The sequence below is a fragment of the Papilio machaon genome, chromosome 17 (assembly GCF_912999745.1).
Source record: "Papilio machaon chromosome 17, ilPapMach1.1, whole genome shotgun sequence".
Lineage (NCBI taxonomy): Eukaryota > Metazoa > Arthropoda > Insecta > Lepidoptera > Papilionidae > Papilio > Papilio machaon.
This window is the reverse complement of record NC_060002.1, coordinates 4,098,752-4,122,573: the sequence shown is the minus strand read 5'-3', so window position 1 is coordinate 4,122,573 and position 23,822 is coordinate 4,098,752. Positions and strand designations below refer to the sequence as shown.

The 23,822-nt window shown below is 35.1% G+C and overlaps 1 long non-coding RNA gene across 1 annotated transcript in view; it reads right to left on the bottom strand.

Annotated features, from left to right (window-relative positions):
* The window catches only part of LOC123721868, a 31,747-nt gene extending 13,096 nt beyond the window's left edge, over positions 1-18,651 (bottom strand). Inside the window, exons 1-2 of the long non-coding RNA XR_006756319.1 lie at positions 18,257-18,651; positions 8,939-8,975 (exon numbers count right to left, since the gene is read on the bottom strand). This is a non-coding gene — a long non-coding RNA (uncharacterized LOC123721868). The remainder of the gene's footprint in view (positions 1-8,938; positions 8,976-18,256) is intronic.
* Between the last annotated feature and the right edge of the window lie 5,171 nt (positions 18,652-23,822).

Sequence of the window (23,822 nt, the reverse complement as noted above, 5' to 3'; positions counted from 1 at the left end):
CGGGAGGCTGCAACCTACCCCTCGAGCCAACCCGGGGCCGGGGGGTGGCTGGGCGTCAGGTGACCTTGGGAATTTAACATTCAAAGGACGCAAACAACGCATCCCGCGAAAGCTAAATCGATAAAAACATTCAAGATTTCTAGTGGAGTTTTCCTATCGACATTCCTATTGATGTATACTCTTTAACGTATACACATATACATCACCGGGTTATAAACAAGTGCGTCGTAGGAAACTGTAGACACGTGAAACTAACGTTGACACGTAATTATCGTATATATTTGCCGCGCACACTGAGTACTGACTACTGGTTCAGCGCACGGTGCCGTCGTAGTCGTCGCCGGAATGTGAGCGGTGAAAGTAGACGCGTCCGCTACCGAGAAAAAGAGTTTTCCACGACGGTTTCACCACGCGAGCAACAGGTGCAGCGCCGGATGGCCAGGAAAAATTCGTCGACTATGTAAAAAACGCAATGTATAACACAATGTCGAGGTGATGGAACCGCATCGCTGGCAGAGTGCACGAGAGGGGCGTATTAGAGTGTAGTCGATGCGAGCGTAACACGAGCGCGCTATCGGAGGCGCGGCGAGCGACTGCGGCGATAGAGTTGCACCGAAATAACTGCTCGATGCAGCCCGGCCGCTCGATGCAAGGCAGGGGCCTTCGCCGCCTCCCTCCCCGCCTCGCCCCGCACCACCCCGCGCCTCCCCCCTCGTGCCCCACCCCAGCAGGTCACGGCTGCAGGTCGCCATGGTGATGTGGAGAGTTCCTCTGCGAGCCTCTATCGATCCAGCTGTTGCTTCTAGGCCCCGGAGATAGCGACATTGAACTTGCGATCTTTCTAGTCGTTAGGGCGGAGTCGTTATGTAATTTCACATTAATTGTCCACTGAATTACGTTAATGCACTTATAAGTGATCAGATATTTTTCAACGCATAATACATTGAAAACAACAAACAAAGTGACACTGGTGAGAAAATCACAACAAGTAATAAAACCAAAACTGCAACTCATTTGCAATAATCACATCCATTTTAAACATTCAATCAAATCCATTTAATAAATTCATAAACGTGTGTGGCTCCTTATTTTTTTAAAAACCACCGATTTAAAAAAAATGCATAAGGAATCTAAAAAAAATCTTTTCTATTCTCTTCGTTGACAACTTTCTTATTTCCTTGCTATAGTAATTAATTACGAGTACATAGAGTTTAATACGAGGAAGCACAATTTTAAATTAAATTATTCGTATAATAAGCAAGCCCAGCCTATACTAGCGTAGAAAATATTTAGCAGCTGTTAGATGTAGTTACGTCAAATCAGCTTAAATGCATTAAATTAAATTAAGCATTTTTTATAGAAGGAGGCAAACAAATCAAAAATCGCCTAAAATTAACCAAAGTAACCGCAAACGCGTTGCCGGTTTTTAATGATTTACAAATAAATTGTTTATCAATCTAATATTATAAATGTGAATGTTTAGATGGATGGATGTTTGTTTGGAGATATCTCCGGAACAGCTCAACGGATCTTGATGAAATTTGCCACAGATATAAGACATAGTCTGGAAGAACACATAGGCTACTTATTAAGTTTTTTTTAAATTCCGCGCGGACAGATTCGCAGGCAACAGCTAGTCTATTATAAAATATAATTGATTTAAAAAATCGTAACTGTGGGTTTACACTCTATAACATAGTCAGCGATGTTTTATACAAGAGTCACAAAAGTGGAATTCCACTACGTACATCTGCTTATTTCGAGCGCATTTTGCTTTCATAGTTCGCGCGGTGAGCGATGAGTCAGGCAAACAATATCCTTCTCAACCTGTAACGTTATGACTTTCATGAATAAACAGTTTCACTCGGTATCATAAAATAACGTAACGCATTTTATTACTTTAAAAACAATTTAGATTTAAAAAATGTAAATGTTTTAAGAGTTAAATTTTTTGTAATGCTAGATTCGTTGCTAGAGCCATACTTTGAGAATTATGTAGGTACTTCTTACAAAATATATGTCAACTCACTATTATGTCATAGTAGTGAGTTGCGTAAATGGCGGCATAACAGTAAAAATCAATTAATATTGTACCACAGAACGACATTTTGTCGTAAAGCCACATTTAAAGCTGCGTACTATTGGTTATTGTTCCGCGTCGTCGTATTATTGCGTACGAAACGTTCAAACGACAGTCGCTTTCAAAGTGAAATACAGTCAATTTACTTGATTGTACCTAAGTTTTTAATTGTAACTTTGAGATGCCGCGCCACCAGTCCAATTACCACCTCGAGCTAGTGTAAAATTTGGAATTTCAGGTCTTTCTCCATGACGAATGAATGGGAATTTCGAAATATGAGCAGAAAGATATTGTATTATATAATATCGTCGCATTAATAGTATCATGTGAGGGCTTGAATCGCAAGCTGCCCTTGCCCGTTATATTAATACGTTCACGTAACGTAAGGATGTGCCAGATGCCGCTGGCATCGACATTTGGCGGTGGTCAGCCCGCGCCCGGCCAAAGTTATTCAGACACGATGGTGCCAAGGCATTGTCTTTCGACTTTATATCAGCTCCCCAGTTTATATAAACCAAACGACTAACATTTGGGCCTTTAATTGTTACCGCGAAATCGTGTAAGCCAGCAGTTTCTTACTTGACCACAAATTGACGTGCTATATTTCGATTCTATTTACAAAAGTTCGCAATAAAGAATCGCGGATTGGCGGAGACTGATGACAGTGCACCATTGAAATATCGCATTTACGAATTTCCAAAATATATCGTGTCGCTTTGTGAACGCATTCGTTAAAAGTTTAAGAAAGTTTTACCGCACGTATAGTCCGACAAGCTTATGTGGGCCGGTAAGAGCGTCGCTGCTTAGTTCTGGGAGAAATTAATTTTACCTACATGAGTATTTAAAATGACAAAACAAAAAACATGACAACTATAGTACAACACGGATTTTGTGACACTTTTTTAACGTTGACAGGGGGCGATATTGAGCTGTCATAATTTAGTTTGACTTATGCCCACCGGGTCAGAAAAGTTTTTCGGTCTATAATTTGTATGAGATCCATCGGTACCTATAGTCTTCATTTACAGTGACAACATTGAACTAAGCGTCGTTTTATTTGTTTTTAATTAGAAAAAACGTATGACATTAAACTTTTCCTTCGGCAGTGGCAATCCATGACGCATTAGATAAATAACATTGGATTATTTTAAAAGTGTCAATAAATGAAAGTTTGAACTTTGTACACGTTCCATTACTTGTATATAACTTGTGCGTGTTTTCTTGACAAGGTTTCATCCAAGACATTCTTTGCATTTCAATTGAGCTATTAGAATAATTAATACAACATGTCACTGTCAACATTTTAGGTTTGAATACAAATATAGATTAGTGTAAGTATATAGTTGACATCATGTTCAAGGATGAAATATACAAACCATATATTATATTAAATAAAACTTTATGTTAAAATAAGCTACAAACTTTAGGTTAAAATTAAGTAATTTTTTAATTGTTTTTTTTTGTTTGTTACCGTGAAACTCCGCCCCTGATTTTGATAAAAATTATTTTAATCGAAAGGAAGTGCTTGCAGATTTTTTAATAACTAGAAGACTAGTAGATTTTGAATTTAGCTTCAAAATGTGTTGCGAAAATTAGGTACATTTTTACTTTCAGCGCTTACGTAGGCTAAACTATAGGACCTACATAAAAATGATGTATGGAAGAATTGTAGCTCTTTAAATGTGGTAAATAAAATAAAAGTCCGCGATAACATATATCTTATCTTATCTTTTATAGTTTTCTCACAATAACCATTTTTTTCTTTAGAAACATCAATTAATTACATAAAAAAGTGGTAATTTTCAATCACATCATATTTGACATCTTTTACATCTTTTCCCGATTCCAATTTTTCCAAATAAGATTTTTTACTGATTTTCATCTGAATGTTATGTATAAATAAAAAACCTTTTAGCACTTTGCGAGTTACGTAATGTTTTTGTTTGTGCATTACTGACCTTTGAAGGTGCAGTTATTGCAGCATATAAACTCATTTAAAACCTGACATCACAACCTGATAATATACCCGTTTTCACTCCCAGAATAAAGGTACAAAATTATTATAATTATTATTTTTACATTACAAGGTGGCAAACGAGCAAGGGGCCACCTGAATTCGCTGAAATGGCGAAACAACCCCTGCCCATAGACGACCACAATTGCAGATGCGGTGCCTACCTTTTATCGACGGAGGAGGAGTCGCACAGAAAGTAAATCTTGCGCCTTCCTGTGCATCCCCTCCTCCATCAAGTCCTCTCCTTGTAAGAAAAGGGTGAGAAGTTAAACAAGACTAAAATTAGGAAGACTAAAATATTATTTTACGTTCGTTTTTTCCAAAGAGAAAGATGATAATTTTGTGAGTTTGTTTTGACAGTGGAAACACATTGTAACATTGAAATGATCGTAAGTAACTATAAAATTATTTAAATAATTGAAAACCAAACTTCATTGATCTTATAAAAATAAAAAACAAAAAACTTAATTTATCAAAATAAATACCTAATCAGATTATTATTATTAAGTAATCACGTGACGAGTATTTATAACATGGCAAGTATAATGCTGTGTCAGGGAAAATTCAATAAGTCTACAACCACAATGAAACCACACAACATAATGCTCATGTGGAGATCCGTACCGTCCGTACATCGTCATCTTCTAAAGGTTATAGCGTAAAAATATAGGCTTTTAATGAACTCACAGTGAAAGAACTATTACATGTGGGTCAATCAAGTGATATGAAATCTGTTTCCTATCGAAGCAACCGAAATTAAAATATTATCTCAGATTTTTCAAGAAGAATAAGAGGGTTCATAATATGTTTTAGTCCACGAGTTTCGTCAGTGAAAACGCACGATGATGAATGTATCCAATCAGCTCAATGTTAAACCAAGAATTAGGTTTGGCAGAAGTACTAAGACAAAACACGTGTCCCCAATCTATTATCTTACAAAGTCTATTGTCATCACAAGTAGTGTGCCTCTCCAAACTTATAGCTATAGATAAGGTAGTGCATTTAATATATTGGTAATAGCGTTACATAATTAATGTTTAATACAAACTTAACATAACCAATAATCGACTTAGCGTGGATTACGTTCAAAAAAAATTCCAAATAAAAACAAACCCATCTTCAAATATCTATATATATAAAAGAAAGTTGTGTTAGTTACACCATTTATAACTCAAGAACGGCTGAATCGATTTGACTGAAAATTGGTGGGCAGGTAGCTTAGAACCAGGAAAAGGACATAGGATAATTTTTACCCCGTTTTCTATTTTTTATTCCGCGCGGACGGAGTCGCGGGTAAAAGCTAGTTAAACATAAAGAATGGCTACCTTTTCTCTTATACGATTTAATTGCGTTCATCGAGACAAGTACCAGCTAACCTACATACCCGATACGGTGGCTCAAAAAAAAGTAAAACCAAGACGCGTTGCCCGTAAACAGATATCATCGCGACTTTCCCTCGCAGCGAAATACGCGCGTTTACCTCCAAATAGGGTTGCCAACTTGCCATAAAAGTAGACTCGAAAACTAAAAAAAAAACAAAAACAAAAGACGATCGTTGAAAATTATTTCAAACCTCAACTTGTTGAATGTCAAATAAAAAGACGTCCACACTTGGTCATTAGCGAAAGATATCCAGTGATTTGTAACGCACCATACTGACTCGAAGTCATCGATGTTAACGCCGTAGCCCAAATATTCATAGTAACTCGGAGAATTCGGATTATCTGGAAGAAGTTCCAACCCTATCGAATAGAGCCGAGCATTCGATGTACACTAGCTTCTTGCAGTACAAACAACTTCATTAAACACTGTCTGAGCTTGAAAGGAAAGTCAGCACATGATCATCCCGTTTCTATTGTCCTCTTGGGCGCAAATATATATATTAGAAGACCTTAAGACCTTTGATCTACATATTCCTCTACAATTTAACAAATATACTAGTTACAATAGTTTGAAGTTTATAATTCGTACAATTTACAACTTAATGTTTCCTTTTTTGAGAAATACTTTATATTAAACGCAACACGAACATAATTAATTTATCTTCTGCGTGTATAAAAATCAAAGTTAGTGCATTGGAGAATTAAATTCCTTGAAATTGTATTTCTATGTGTAATATTAAATTTTAGGTCACTTCTTTAGCATTATTTATAAACAAGGTAAACTTATAGCTAAATATATTTATATTCTATTTAGTACTTAAAAAATAAAAGCAGACAAATACGAGTACAAAGGCTACGCCAAGTAAAGTCTGTAAAGGGTATAAGACATAACAAAAGAAATCTGGGTATAGTTTCTTCGTCTTTTTAAATATTTCAAATCAGATCCGAAACATTGTAAAAAAATTGTCTCACTCAAAGTAAATTCCAAGGCATTTCAAGAAACATCACCCATCTATGTCTTAACACTTTACATTATCATAAAAAATACAAAAGAATTGTCTAACATCTAAAAAAAAGTCTAATGGCCTCTTTTTATGACAAATGACAGAAAACTTAGGTCTTATTTGGAATAAATAAACATAATAGACAAAACGAGAATTGTCATTTTAAGCCGTATTCAATTGTACATAATTACCAAATAAACCGATACAAATTGTGTTTTCCGTATCAAAAACAATATAGATAATTGACTGTTGCTTTTATCTTCCTCTTTCTTATGTAGTCTTCAAAGCGATGGTAATAATTTTATCCAATTTCCATCTTCATCTTCTAGATTCTTCTTTATTTTTCTTCTAATAGTGGAAGACTAGGGAACAACTGAGATACCACCAGCTGTGTTCACTCGACCTAATTCCCGAGAGAGCACAGCGTGGCACCCGGTCGTTCAATAGCCCGGCGATTTTGCACCAAAGACCATGCTGCTGAAGACGAGCTGAACACGAGCTAAAGGAACCTAAATAATCCGAACTATATAATATTAAATTGTAAATTCAAAATATATTCCTATTCAAACTTCAAACACTAGAGTCACGTATTTGAAATTGTTAAACCATATGTTTAGAAAGTACTAAGTTATTTTGTACAATTAGTATTATTTTATAAAAAAAATTAACAATTTTTTATTTGTATTCAAAAGAAAGTAAGAAACAATTACATAACACATTGAAAGATATAACCAAAACAAGAGAAAGTCGGTAAAAGCGACCTCTATTAACCAACAGGTAGACAGAGCCATCTGTGTTCCCATCAAAACAATATCATAAAACCCAGGCATCAGCCGTTTCATTTCTCTTTTGTAATTTTCCGACAGATGGCACTGTTCAACCCCATCTTGCAGATTTTTTTTTTAAATTAAGCTTAATTTATTTTTTGTTATAAAAATAAATTACGTTTTTTACTAGATAAAGAATATTAATTCTAGCTAGTTAGTTACCTATGCTATTTTACTATTTATTCAAACAATATTTATGCCACTTTCCTGTTAAGAATACTGGTTTTAAATCAGCGATTAATTTAAATTTTAAAACCCATTATTATAATAAAATTACTTATTAAATAGAAATGCTGAATTTTGCAAAATTATCAAATATCACGATGATAATATTTCCTAAAGAAGTGACTTTAATTATGGAAAACACAAATATTCAAAATATCAAGTCTACTCCATACACTGCATTTTTAATTACCTACATATATGACTTCGTTCGACCATTGTCATATAAATAAATGACTAAGAACTTACGTGGATAAAAAGAAAACAGGCTTACGAATGAGTCCACAAATCGAGCACCACTAAGTTAACCAACGAAGGTATCGCAAAACAGGTTTCAAAATAAAACAAAACCACAACATCATCCTTCACCTAAAGAATCTGACCTATATACCTACTTATAAGTTAAAACTGTCGTGGTATTTGATGGGGAACGGTTTGAAAAATTCGCAAAGGAACGCCAAAGAAGGGGCCGGGGGGAAGAGACTACAGGGGACTCGGTCCTCCTCCCCGCGCTGCGCCCCGTCTGCCGCCACACGTGCCAACCTTGACCTTGAGACACACACATACACACTACTGCACTTGTCAAGCGTAGTTTTGCTCAGATAAAATGAAATAGAAATGAAACTTTTCGATATTATTATATCAATATAGATATTATTCTATTATTATTATTTCAGATATTATTAAATCTTTTATAAATTTTTTTCCCGTCAGGTGTTTGACACTGAACTATTGAAGTACTGGTTACTTTTGTTCTTTTTTTGTTTTTTCTTATTTTTATGCTTATCCAAGGTTCAAGGATCTTGAGAATTATAAATTGTGTGACTACGTAAATACTAAAATTTCTATTGGACACTAAGCACTTCAAAAAATAAACCACGTTTCAGCTACCACAGAGCAGACTTGCTAAAAGCGAATTGCTCGTATGCTTACGTTACGAAGTAAGATAACGTACCTATCTAATCTTGAAAATTACTGATATATCGGTCATAGGCTGATGTCGTCTTTAATGCTGTTTTTTAAGTTTTATAATACTTAGATGTGAGATTCCACTGCCGAATTACTGCACATCTTAGCAGGGTGCAAGATGAGTCTACTGCAAGTGCAGGAAAGCACGATTACCTAATTTTATGCGCACCGTCTCGTTCAAAATTGCGAAGTGCTTTAATGTTTGGATGGATGGCGCTGCGTAAATTGATTTTCAACGTTATTTAGTAGAATTTGTTGCATTTTTTAAATAAAAAATTATCTATTTAATGTTAACAGTTGTTAAACAGTAACAGGAAAAAAATATTAGCTCTTAATCAAAATGACCGGCATTCGGTTCATTCAAAACGTGACAACTCTATCGAGTTGGTATCATAACGATGGAGTTTTGTTATGGAAAATAAAACCAGAAATAAGCTCACCTCGTTATGCTCTCTGCCGGCCGCAATCAGCTAGTGCCTGAAAAAAAAAAACAAAGAATTATCTCACTAGTATTATAAATGAGAATATTTAGATAGATGTTTGTTTGAAGTTATCTCCAGAACGGCTCAACGGATTTTGTTGAAATTTGGCACGGTTGTAGAACATAGTCTGGAAGAACACAATGGCCACTCATAAAGTTTTTTAAAGCCATGCGGACAGAGTCGCGGGCGACAGCTAATATTAAATATACCGTAGAACCCTTTCCTTTCTTTGCTAGTTTTTCTTTACTTATGTGGCCAGAAAGGGCTCTAAAATAAAAAAAAAAGACTTAGTAAGGAACTCAGAAAATAAAAATTTTGGAGTTTGATATTTGATGATAATTAAAAAAAATCACAACTCCAACATGTTACAGAAATAAAAATGCAACTATTACATGTGTATTGTACCTATGGATATCGAGAGATTATTAATCCTGCTAGTTTGATTACAAACACTGAGTCAAACCAAAGCAGTCTTCGTTTAAAAAAATTTAGGTTTAACATTACATATGAGTATGTAATGGATCAGAATGTTCAGCAATAAGTTACTCAGCTACATAGTTACACAAAACATAGTGTATGACGAAGTTACACAAAACATAGTGTATGACGAAGTTACACATATAACTCACAAATATAGCACAGACAATATGTATGAATGCATAAGTCCCACCCATACTGACTCACTGCCTGACTCGACGCGACGGTGTGACATTTTTATTGTTTTTTTTTTTTTAGTGTAGGTTTACGAAAGAAATTACAATTTATGCATATTTTTTAAACATACCTTTAACGACAGGATAATTATGGTACTCCGTATATCAAGGTAATTTAAAAGCGAAACTAAATTTAATTAAATCTTACTAATATTATAAATGTGAATGTTTACATGAATTTTTGTTTGAAGGCATCTCCAGAACGACTGTATGAATCTAGATGAAATTTGGCACAAATGTAGAACATAGTCTAGAACACAGGCTACTTATTAAGTTTTTTTTAACTCTGCGCGGACGGAGTCGCGGGCGACACCTAGTAAAATATAAGAATGAATTATGATATTTTTATTAAGGTAATCTTATTAATATCATAAATGGGAAAGTTTATATATACCGATGGATGGATGTTTGTTAGAAGGTATGTCCGAACGGCTCAACGGATCTTAATGAAATTTGACGCAGATGTAGAACATAGTACGGAAGAACACATTATTTATTATTTATTCAGTTTTTTTTATCGAGCGGACAGACTCACGAGCGACTGCTAGTTAAATAAATTCTATTTGGTTGATTATTAGGTATCCAAAAACAGAAATTAAATACATAAAGCTCAAAGTGTAGTTTTCCTTGTAAATTTTACACAGTTTATAGTAATCAGTTTTTAAAATCCTTAAATGATATTTATTACTTAATAACAATGAAACAAGAATTCTAAATATAGTCATAAACGATCGCTAGTAGGTTTTGCGTCATCTGCCCACGCTAGGGGGTCAGGGAAAGGGGTTTGGGTGGGGAAGGATTTGCGCATGCGCGCTCGAACACCCACGCTTTATAATGTCAAAGGGCACTCCCGGGGAGACCTGGATGCCTAGGACGCAGGCTGAGCTAAATTGATTTACACGGCCCCAATTGCGTAATGCGAAGTACTTCGGAATACATACCAATACAATAAATATACATGAAATGGCATTTCGTACATCAATTTGTTGGTGGAAAATTATTTCTTTATTTTCATGTTTTTTTGATCGTCGCTTTATTTATCTTATGACTTTCAAGCAGATGAGTTCTAATTTATCTTGATTTGAGATGTTAGTTTCGTTTTTGGCGGTAGACGAAACATGTTCTCACCCGTACATAACTATTTTTTTGGAAATTCAAGATTAAAAATTGCTTCAATTGTGGTTCAAATTTTAATATGTAATTTTAAGTATAATGTTTTATTCAATTCAAACAAATTTTGTTAATTGTACTACTAAATTATACTCAAGCCATACAACATGTATGTATAAAAAACTCGAAATAAACAGAAAATCATATCTTATCTTAAAAATATGTATGAAAAACACATGTTACTGTATTAGTTCCAGGTAATATATAAAACTGCCCTAGGATAAATTAGTTTAAGAATATTTTATAATAAATATGAGTAGCAATTTTAATAATTATTATTCTAAAGTTATTTTTGCCAGTCTAACGTTGTCCTAGTCTACTTTACGTGTACATCGCGCGTTCAATAACATGAGACTCAGCGCTCTGACGTCACACCGTGTGCGTCCTTGCTCTTAGACATGAAACCTATGTCTAATTATGTATGGTTTTATATTTTGAACATAAATTGAACACTTTATTTGTGGCCATGGCAAGTGTAATTGTACCAGAGTTACTACAAAAATAAGTTATGACAAAAAAAAACTTTATTTATCATTGTCGTCTTAGTCGACTTGTTATAGATTTACTTTTTCAGATCTTTCATAACAAACCGTGTTAACATTGTCAATGCTGTGTTGTAATCTAATAATAAAAGTGGGAGTCCGGTAGAATGGAAATCCAATAGTGTGGTAATACTAAGGCCAGTCGGTGATATTGTGAGTATCATGTTCAATGTTACTACGCTGTACTGTAGACATATCCGGCTTCCCCGATATATTTATGTTACTTCTTTTGATTTGATTGATATGTACCAAGTTTATGAAATACCTACATGTTAATCAGTACGAGATTAATAAGAAAAACTTTTTGTTTTCCACGTTTTTGTTGATAAAAACCTGAAATCGTTGTAGCAATCGAAATTATGTGTTGCAAACAAGTTTTAATTAGAGATCGAGATGTATACTAGCTGTCGCTCGCGACTCCGTCCGCGCGGAATTAAGAAAAAACATAATAAGTACCTAGCCTATATGTTCTTCCACACTGCGACCTACATCTACGTCAAATTTCATCGAGATGCATTGAGCCGTTCTGGAGATACTTTCAAACAAACATCCATCCATCCAAACATTCGCATTTATAATACGAGTACGATACGATCTCTCTATTAGTAAGATTTAACAAGACTGTTTCGCGAGGGTAATTTTTGTTCGCGTGTATGAAGTCTTTATGTATGGAGGTTTGTTGGTAAATTTCCATTGTGACTGTCTGGTACCTGAAAGACTGAACCAATTCTGACAAATGACATTTCATTCGATTCGTATTCTTCTCCTGAAACATATTTTAAGACTAGCGGTCGCCCGCGACTTTGTCTGCGCGGCATTAAAAAAATACAAGTAGGCTATGTGATCTTCTAGACTATGTTCTCCGTGCCAAATTACATCAAACGTACATTACAACAAACATCCATCCATCTATCTAAACTTTCGCATTTATAATATAAGTAAGATTAAAAACAACGCCATCTAGTTTATAACAACAATCGTTTATTACTTGATAGTGCTTCATTACTTGAAACTTTAATAAATTACTACTGTTTTTCAAAGATTTAAAAATATACAACAGACGTGTTATATTTTTAAATCTTTGAACTTTAAAACAAAACCTTACTTTGTTATGTCTAGGTGATGTAACATACTAACATAGCAATATTTTATCGTACGATAACAAAGCAGTTAGTCATTGCACGAGACAGGAATGATACTGATAGTGGCCGTTTTGCAAAGATAACCACGATTTTAAGATACTTTTCATACTTGCAAATATTTGTCTATGAAATATTTACATGGTGACATATCAATTATAGAGTCTATCCATTTACATAATATTAGGTGGTTACTTAAATGGTAGGTATTAACACGTCCGATGCCACTACAACTTTTACGTACTAGATGAACTGGCATGGTCGAGTCGGTGGCAGTGAATGTATTAAATTAGTTTAGTCGAAGTACAACAATTTCACTGCTTCTATTTTTTATGCTTAAAAATCTTACGACCTTAACTTTTTCTACATCGATGATCAGTGTCTTCGTCAGTTAAAAATAGACATTAAAATGTAAAAATGTTAGCAAGAAAAAAATCATCAAGAGATTATAGTGACAAAACAATACAATGTCACAAACGGTGTCATAAAGCAGAGTGTGCCATCTTCAAAAGAATGTCAACACATCTGACGGCAAACGTCTAACTCCGCCTGCACCATTATGACTATACATAAAACGTTCCGTTTTAAATTGCAAGCGAACGTGCAGACGAGTAAAACAGAAATAAATAAGTGTGGTGCAGTTGGCAGCTCTGTTGCTAGGCGCGTTCAAGGTCTGCCCGGCCCTGGCCCTGCCCCTCACCCGCCCCTCGCCGCATGTGCAGCGCGCAAGCTGCATTCGTCCGTGCACACAAAAGACGCACACAGCGCTTGCAAAATGGCGCGTGTTTATCAATGTGTGGGTTACAAGATGGTCGATTTATAATGGATATTCTTGGTACGAACATGTACGTAATGACATTAAGGTATGTGTGTGTATGTGTGTGATTAAGAAATAATATGTGGAAACTGCCGTGTTACGCAATATCCGTGATGCACGCATGCATGGCAGTAACTAGGCAAAGAACACCGGATATAAATCGTTATATTTTATTATGAAGTCAAACTGCATTTAACATACATATACGGTTAGCTTGGTTTGTTAGGGAGAAAGATGGAGAAAGCAACGAGGATGAATGTGGACAACTACAAAGGTAGAGAGTAGAGAATACATATATATGAAGGGAGTGCTATCAGATATCACGACTGATGAAGGTATGAATATATAACTGTGGTACTTATATACAATCTAGGTACTGTGTCTCCTAAGTAGGAAAAACGGTAGGGGATCAAACTTTACTACAAAACGATTAGAAATTACTACAAGTTTTTTTGGTAATATAAACGATAAAAATGTCAATGACCTATTGAATAAATTTGGGTGCAGGTTTGTTACTGAAATCGTCGAATATAAATATGATTCTATAAATATAAGGGGAAGAGACTATGCTTTGGTATATATACTTGTATACTTAAAGGAACCTTATATAAAAAGACTAGCTTTTACCCTCGACTTCGTCCGCGCGGCATTTAAAAGAACTTAGTAAGTAACCTATGTGTTCTTCTAGATTATGTCCTATATCTGTGCCAAATATATAAAGCCTCCGTTATGATTGTATGATTTTGTTGAATTGACTTATATTATTTATTTAAACGTGCCCATAAAAATAAATAGACTTTAAATTAGATGTACAAATAGATTTAAAATATTGAGGATCAGTGTAGCACGCGGGAAATCCCAAGTAGAAAAATGATCTCATCATGTATGGTTTAATATCACTGGAAATATATTGGCCTATAGTTTTGTTTGTTACTATTTTGTTAGTTTTGTAACTTTAAATAAGAAAAATAATTTAGAATCGAGAAATTTGATAAAAGTCCTAACAAATTATAGGAAAACAAAAGAAAATATACAGTAATTTTGATTTAGTAAAAAAAAATATTTACCTAGTAATTTATTTAAACTATTACTTGTATTTCAGTCTCTTAACAGCACATGCTATATCTCGTCAGAGCTCCAAAATTAAATCTAATAGAGGACGATAGTGACTGGCTGTAAAGAACAAAAAAACCTTAGGTACGACTACCTGACTTCGAATAAATGAATGCTATTTGTCAGAAAAGTCACCCAAATACATACACGTTAAAGGCGTCTTATATCATCTGCAATATTTTTACACGTGCTCATTCGTTTGACTCCGCTGTGACTAATGCGAACGTTGTAAATAAACATTACACAGTCCGCCATATTGTCCGCCATGTTGGCGATGAAACGTCAATGTGACGCACCTATCAGCTGATACTAGGGTGACAATGTAGATATCTAGGAAAAGTTGCACACTACTAAACAGAATTAAAATAAAAAGAATAGATAAGATGATTTTATATTTTTTTTAGTAAATTTTATTATTTTTTTGTAAGTAAATTTGACAACAGAAAACCTTACATTAAAATTAGGACCTTATAAGATATCACTGTCGAGACAATTTTAAAGGTTTATTTTTATACTAATACATATCATTAAATTATTTCTTGTTACCCTAGCTTGTCGACTTTGGTCGCAGCACGAAACATGTTTATATTATTCCTAAGAAATGTATTCTTCGACAAACAATATGAACTGAACGTGAAATTGCTAAAGGTTTACTTCATAAACAACACCATAGACCATTCATGCTCACCGTTCTTATTTTAGCACAGTAATGAAATAGGTTTTATACACTACGCCAAGATCGTTGTTGGATTTCGGATGTTGATACAAATGTAAGCGTATTCATAAATATTAAAGGGAAGTTTCTAAGTATGGTTTGCTCTAAATATATAAGTGTTTAGCCGTGAGTTTACACTACCAAACACCCGTAAAAACAGTGCAACAAACAAAAGAATAAAAAGTATAAAATATGTGTTTGAAATAATAAGTACGTACTGATTTTCTGCTTTCAATGGAATCTTAGTCCAGGAAATTCTCATAGCTAAGTTCGTCTACAAATGTACAAATTGTTTAATAAAAAAAACCAGTGTAGTGATATACAAAACAACACAGTTAATGTTTATGTATGAAAGAAAAATTTACATCGTTTAGATAATTATAAAAAAAATCTCATATTCAAGAGACTAACCTTGTTCTGCATTTATAACTACAAATTGAGATCTCAAATAAAAAACTTCGCATTTTGCAGCTATGTATCAATTCTAACGCATAATGACGCACGTAACAGATGCTTTAAAACATAGATATATTATAATGATATTAAACGAGATCTGATTTAATGTGTGTTGTATTGGATAATTGTTATGCAGACATTGCGAGCGTGAGTTCAAGGCAAAGCAATGGTGTGGGAGGCCACGAGTCGAACGTATGGAAAAATATTGCCTTTTGTGTAACTATTATAACATCAATTATCCTCAGAAGTATTTTATATTTAAATTAAGTGGTTACTAAAGAGGATTAATGTATATTTAATTTTATTAATAAAGACTTAGCGACCATTAACCATCCAAGAACACTGACCGTAGATTTCTGAGGCTAAAATCCTTGTACAAAACATATTATCATACCTGGAACTTATTTAATCATTTTAACTAATATTTTGAATTAAAAGTTTCATGACGGATCATTTAGATTGAAGTTAACATCAGAAAAACTAAATATTTTTTTCCTATATACAGCATATATAAATTGATCTTTTGATGTGATTTTTTAACATTGTATTGAAATTTAAAATACTCATTAGACACGTACGCTGAAATACAAAATACATTGTACAATACTACAAACTATAAACCGAGCAATTATAATTAGTAAATAAAAAATTACACCTGACATTCTGGCGAAAACATATGAATAAAGACCGACAACGTTTTCTGACCCGCTGGGCAAAATTCAAAGTAAATTGTAATTGCTCACTTGCGCCTGTCAATGTCAAAGGAGTGTTAAAAGATCCGTATTATACTGTTTTGTTATAGCTATTTCTTTATCATTTCCTATATCTATGTAGATTTTACGTATTTTCTGGTAGAACTAACTGCGATGGCCTCATCACTCTTACGTCACAGTCAAGCTTGACTTTTTCAATTGGCTTAAAGAAATTAATGAGTTTTTTTTTTTTTTAAAGACAGATTTATAATTACATGGTCACTCTATCACATCGGGTTTAAGTCAGTAAAGCTATTTAAAAAAACACAGCCAAAAATTCCTCTTCCTTTAAGGAAAATTTTCTTATAACCATCATCATCAGCTCTCTATGCGGCCCCACCGAGGAGCTCGGAGCCTACACTAAGTTAGGGGTGATTAGGCCATAGTCAACCACGCTGGCCCAGTGCGGGTTGGTTGACTTCCCACATATCACTGAATTTCTTCTCAGATATGTGCAGATTGCATCACGATGTTTTCCTTCACCGTAAAAACGTGGGATAAATGTACATATGTAAATCGAAAAACATATTGGTACATGGCGGGATTCGAACCCAGGACCTGCAAATTGCAGAGACCCCTGAGCCACCGACACTCTTCGCTTTCTAATAATGAATGATTTTTATTGCCAATGTGAAAAGTAAAATAAAGAATATTAAATTTGATTATTAGATTTCTATCGTATCTTGCTTTTGCATGTAGGGTAGTTATGTTAATGTTAGTTCTTTCCTGTAAAATTTGCTTTAGAAACATGCGATTTTTACGTAGAAACATACCTACATTTGTTAGCATTCGTAGTCCAGTTAGCTGGCTAGGCAACGAGTCTGGGATCACCCGATTGCCTTGAACTCGTCACTTGGACATTTTTTGCCGACCGTCTCGAACAGGATACGACTATTTCGTTTTAATCTCGGGCCCTTTGTCGTTTTCTTGATGCCCGTGATTCGCTTTACGAAATTTTCGACAACAATTTTAGAATTTTGGAGTCGAGATTTTCGAATAAAATTAAGAAGAATTTCACCGTGGCTCTTATTATAAATATTCAAGAATACTTAAATATTACTATGTTTAGTTTAGTATTCTATGTTATTAGTATGCTGGGGTGGGAAAGAGCATTGGAGAGGGGGGGTTAAGAAGTGGGTATGAATTGGCAATTCACGAAATTATCAGATATACATACGTAAGTAATCCAATTTGAAATAATCACAATCTCATCTTGAATCTTATTCAATAAAAAACAATAAACAAATTCCAAACTCAAACCAAAATAAGGTAGTAATAGGGCTAGCGATCCTTTTACATTTTTTTTAATTTGCTAGTCCTAGCTCGTATTCTATATTCCAAATTTCAAAATGGCGGATAAATTGCTCGTTGTGATGATGAATTGAGTACACAAAAAATGTACAAGGCTGATACAATCATCCGCATAAAACTAAAAGACATACAAATTAGATAGGTGCTCAGATTAAAAATTATTTTCCTTTCTTTTCTTGTCGTGATAATACTCGACGTGTTAATATAATATAATGAATATATATATTCAGATGTTAGCAATAGTTTGTAACCACATAAAACATGAAATATTGAATACTTTGTCGTAACTACTGTATTGTAAAGACTAAAAATCTATAGACAAAAGTAAGACATAGACAACTAGATTTCATCTATTGGTTACCTACCTAATGCCTAAAACAAATATGGCTACTGTTGTAACCTAACGTCATTGAAGGTTTTCCTTAAATCGCCACATTGTAATATCAAGTCTTTAAAGGGTGAAATGGGCGTATGTGATTAATACGCAAAAAAAGTTCCGTAAAATTTGTATATGTAAATTCTGAACATCAGTCGGTAGTGGTACTTACCGGATGGGGCGGTGTTTATGAAAATATTGCATAATCTTGGACCGCGTCCGACGCGCTAACGTCAGCAACTCACATGGTGTGCACCAATCGTTACACGTTTAGTTGGCCGCCATTGACACCGTCTATGAATTTATCTGGAGGACCATTGGGCCGTATCAGATTAGTATTGTTGCGGAAGTATAGGGTCGAAGCGCGTCGGTGTGTGTGTATCGAACGTCGGCAAGGCACTGACGGCTGCGAACGGCGGCCGGCGAGCGCTCCTGCATTGCGGCGCGCAAGCGCACTCGCGCGCGCATGACCTTGGCATTGAACTTGGCAATGGGCCGGCGCGGAGTCCCCCCGGCGGCGGGGGAGGGGACGCAGTGCACCGGCAGCTGCACTGCCCCTTCCCCTCAGTGTCCTCACGCCTCCCCTGGCTGCGCCGCCCCTCTCAACCCCTCCTCACTGCCTTCCAGTTTAATCAATCATATAGGATAAAATTGGTACCTCACCTGTACTCGCTAAATGTCATCCAGACATAAATTACGTATTCATATCAAGAATCATGATAATTCATATAAACAATCATCATATAAATGATAGGGATTAATGCTGCCAAGTAACCACTTTCTATTATTTTGGACATAGGAGTTATACAAAGAGAGGTTTTCATGTTTCAACGTAAATTTCCGTATATTCCTTCATCTTTCAGTTTGCATCATTCGCACTTTTAGAGGATAATCTTAATATATATGTATAAATCTCGTGTCACAATGTTTGTCCTCAATGGACTCCTAAACCACATAACCGATTATAATAAAATTCGCACACCATGTGCAGTTCGATCCAACTTGAGAGATAGGATAGTTTAAATCTCAAATTATAGTCGCAATTTTAATTTATTGCTAATTATTTGTCTGTTATTATTTGACAGTCACAATTATCTGTTAACTCCAAATGATTCTAACAGATGTCGATACCTTTCGACTGGGTTGAGTAAGTAATCAATAGATGGCGCTGCTATGGTAAATCTACGAACGTGTCATATAAGCTTATTAACTGCGCGCGGACGACAGCTAGTAGTTTATATAATTTTGTTGATTTCTAAATTCTGTTTATCATCTCTCCTTTGTTTTTTGCCACTTTATCAATTTATACGTAAATCAAAATTAAATTAAAAGTAATAAATCAAATTAAAAGATTCTTTAACTAGTGGGACGATTTATATCAACTCGGCCTAGTATATTGACCAAGACAGTAGTTCTAAGGTAGTAGTAGCACACGCGTACAAGGGGCGACGATTTCAGAGATTTGAAACCCTCATATTATTTAAGCCTTGGAAATCATGCGGTACTAGATCTAAAAACTCCATCTTGGTAAAATTAGTCTGAGCATACCAATGAATCACTTCCAAATAAACCTTTCAATTTATCCTTAAAACATAATTAGTGGACTTATTGGGTGTAAGTTCGAGCCAGTGGGAGAACGGGTTGAGTTTGACAGGGTTGGCTTAAGATGGGTTGAGTCGGGAAGAGTTATACACGTGCCGGGTGGCGGCGGGTAAGATCGATTCTGCGCATGCGCGCTCTCCCGCCGCCCGGCTCTATCGAACGAGCAGACCGATGCATATTGCATTGCACATACCCTCTACATTTATGTTACTGTAACGGTTTCTTATTTTTAATAATTCTGACGACTAAGATCAAGGACATTGTGGTCCACAGTTGAAGATAGTAAATCATTCTAGTGGAAATAAAATACGCGACACCAGAAAAACGATGGTAGCACACATTTGGCTAGTTAGTAGAAATGAGCTTAGATACATATGTTGTTGTTGAGGATGTTGTATAAGTTGACATTAAGTGATGATTGTTGAAGAATACGTAATAAAATAAATGTTGCTTATTCTGTGATATCCATACGAAGCGAAGGTGAGTCTATTAGAAAACTGTAAAAACATGGAGATAGTTTAAAAAATTTCTAATGTGATATTAGTCAGTGCTTGAATGTTTGTAAGCTACTTGTACTAGCAGTTGCCAGTGACTTCTTCCGCGCGGAATTAAAATAAATCTTCTAATAAATATAGCCTTTCCGGGGATAGTGTAGCTTCGTAATAGTTCAAAAAATTTTCAAATCGATTTAGTATTTTCAGAGCGTATTCAGTGCAAACAAATCTTTTCTTTTTATAATATTATATATGTAGTTAAAAAATTAATGTCTGTGTATGTTCTGCGCTTTTCCAAATCAACGGATCTATTTTGATGATGATTTAAGCTAATAATTATTTTGATTTGTGATCGTCAACTATTTTAAAATAACTTTGATTAGTTACATTCAACTAATATGTTGGTTCAACTAATATAAACAGTGGTAGACGCCAGCGACAACAACATCAGTTGCACGAATTGGTCGGCTCGCCCGGTGAAATACCACAACCACACAGAAGACAGGCGTGAAGTGGAAGTAATTACGCGTTTCGTTTGTGTGGTGCCGGAGCTCTAATTTTAGTCCTCTTTCCCTTCCCGTCCCCTTTTCTAATAAGGAAAGGATGGGAAGGGGAGGTGGATTTGACGGAGGAGATGCATAGGACGGTTTAATATTCTCTTTTTGTGCGTCTCATCCTTTGTTGATTCAGGGTAGGCAATGCATCTGCAATTGCGAATGTCTATGGGCAGCGGTCTCTTCGCCATTTCGGCGAATTCATGTGTCCGCTTGCTAGTTTGCCACATTGTAATATAAAAAAAATGTTTCAACATATTACACAAACTGTTCGGTATAAGGGCTGTTTGCACTGTGACCTTATCTTCGTGAAATATTATGACTCGATAACCCGGCTATCGACGTAATAAATACTATTTATCGAGTCATACAAGACAAGAAAATTGCTTACTAAATAACAATTGGATTGTCTAGAGATTACACTATTTGTAGTACTTTGAATATGTCTTTAAGTCGTACTAAATAAACGTTATGGCGATTAAGGGGGAGGCTTCAGTTCAGCAATGCACGACCATAGACTAAAGAATTAGTAATGAGTTTAGATTTAGTCAATCTTTCATAAATAATAATAACAGCCAAGAATAAATTCATAGTTAATTTATGTAAATAAAGTTATGATAATTTTGGTTAATACATATTTTTGTAACAGAAAGAGGCAAATTAGCGGCTTCCCACCGAGGTGATCAGCGACATCAGAGAAACTGCAGATGCGTTGACGGCCTCTTCCTACTCAAATTCTTTTTTATAAATTTATCAATTCGTTTTCAGACTTTTCCTAATCAAATTCGTCTATTTTAGAAATTAAAGTTAGATTTATTTAATTAGGCTTTTTGAAAATAAATAACGACGTTACAGTGTCAATTAGATAAACAACCGTGTTTGGTTTTCTAAAAAACTAGAAGAAGCCTTTTAAAAGGCTTCACGCGATACGAAAATACAAAACATTTTCTCTTTATATTATAAATGAACCATTCTAAAAAGCAAATAATATTTTTCTTAGAACGAAAGATAAAACTAATATAATTTCTCTTCCAAGTATTCGTAAGACGTTCTAAGTGATTTCAAATAAGTTTTCCTGGTACAAAATAAATAAAAGCCTACTCCCACACACTTTATTTCATTTCTAAGGACTGTATTCCCAACATTTCGATCTCAAATCTTAAAGGTCAAAGGTTTCCTCGTTTTCGAACCCAAATAAATTGAAATACTTATGCGTAACTCAAGCGGGAGTATATTTCGTTAGTTTCTTGCCAATTTTCTCAACTTTGACGTAGGTAAGGTTGTGTGGGTGAAAGTATTTTTATAGCAATTTGTTGCGTAATTTGCCGCTAGATTTCTAGGTACCAAAGATAGAAAAGTAGTTATGTTGCAATACTATATTTACACACTTAGATCAAAGTAGTGTGGCAGATAGGGTCAACAAATTAGCTGGTTGAATTATCTGCTTGGTCTGACAGAACAATTTTTTTATAAAGAAGTTCAATTCCAGATGCTAAACAAAGATTTTGAATGTAATTGTTAGTTACTTGCTATTAATAAAAACACGTTTTGATTCACATTTATGTAGATAGAGATAAGTTTGGACGAACAAAGAAGGTATGTATTAAAAAAATAAAAATAGTTTTATAATTTGAACATAATACGATGTCGGAGCGCATATCTCGTGGTTATCGGTATCACGTAGCCTGGCTACGAACTGCAGCTCTGTTAAGGCATTCAGAGGACATCAGCCTATAGTTTGTCTGTTTTATTATATAGTCAAAGGACATCTGAACCGGTGAGAGGCGCTGCTATCGCAGTTGGTGCTGTCAGGATATATATAAAACCTACTTAGATATAGAAAATTATATAAAAGAAAATGACTGCTACAGTAAAAAGAGGATCTTGTGACATTTTTTGATGATGACAGAGGGCGCTAGTGACATGTCATAACTTAGTTCGACTTATGCCCAACGGTTCAGATAGCTTTGGCGGTATATACCAACTGAATATGTCAATTATTTTACTATGTTACCAAGCGTAGTCCAGATGAATATGAAAATAGAAATTCAATAACAAGTTTAAACATCATTACACGAAATGTACCCAATCCTCGGTGCTTGATTCTGCGAACGGAGAGTCAGCCGCGAATAGACACAGCACGAATCAATTCTGGTACATTGGTGTTTCTATATGCATTGTTCAACTTTCGTTGCTAGTTTAGTGAAATCGCTCATTTATTTAGTAATATTCAAATAAAAATTTAAATGCTAAACAGTTACTTTCCACCTGCTAGTAGAGATCTGAACTTTGCACTAGAAGGATCTCATGTATAAATTATGTAATTGCCTTTTCAATGATATAAAATTCCAAACAGCCACCCTGTATAGTACAACTCAAATTTTATGTCGGCTGGCGAGTTCGCACTACAATTTTAAATATCGGTAGAACACAAAGGGATGTTTCATCATGTCCCATACATCATCGTCATTTACCCGTTTTAGGGCCATGTATAACCCACCTGTGAAATCATGCGCTCGTTCCTAAAGACGAACTGCCATAAAGTTCAAATGGTTTAAAACGATATCAGGAGCGTTTAGATGGCGAGGTAGCAGAGGGAGGCGGCGGGGGCAGAGAGAAGGCAGGCAGGGCGGGCGAGTGGCGGGTGAACGAAGAGTGTGAGAGAGCGTGGGCGCCCTTGTCCTTGCGGGAATCGATAGGCGCGCGCCCTGACGAGCTCAGCTGGCTTATATATGTAAACATACACCACGTACTAAATGTCGACGATTATAATATTTTTATAACATACGATTGGATTGTTTTAAGCCATACACGGAGTATGGCTTAAAACAGTAGTGAAAAAGTGGATTGCAATCTGCGAAATAAAAGCAAAAATACCAGGAAATCATAGATAGAGTAACTGTAAGCTTTTACACTGAAACACTTGTATTATATAATAATATATTCTCTGGAAAAAAGATACAACATTATATTTTCTTCAGGTATTTCGACACTAAAAGTTTGTGCTCGTTCATAACTAAACACGCAGGTATGGGCGCTGGCACAGTCGCAAAATTTCAAACATATAATGTTGTACGAGAGTGTTCAA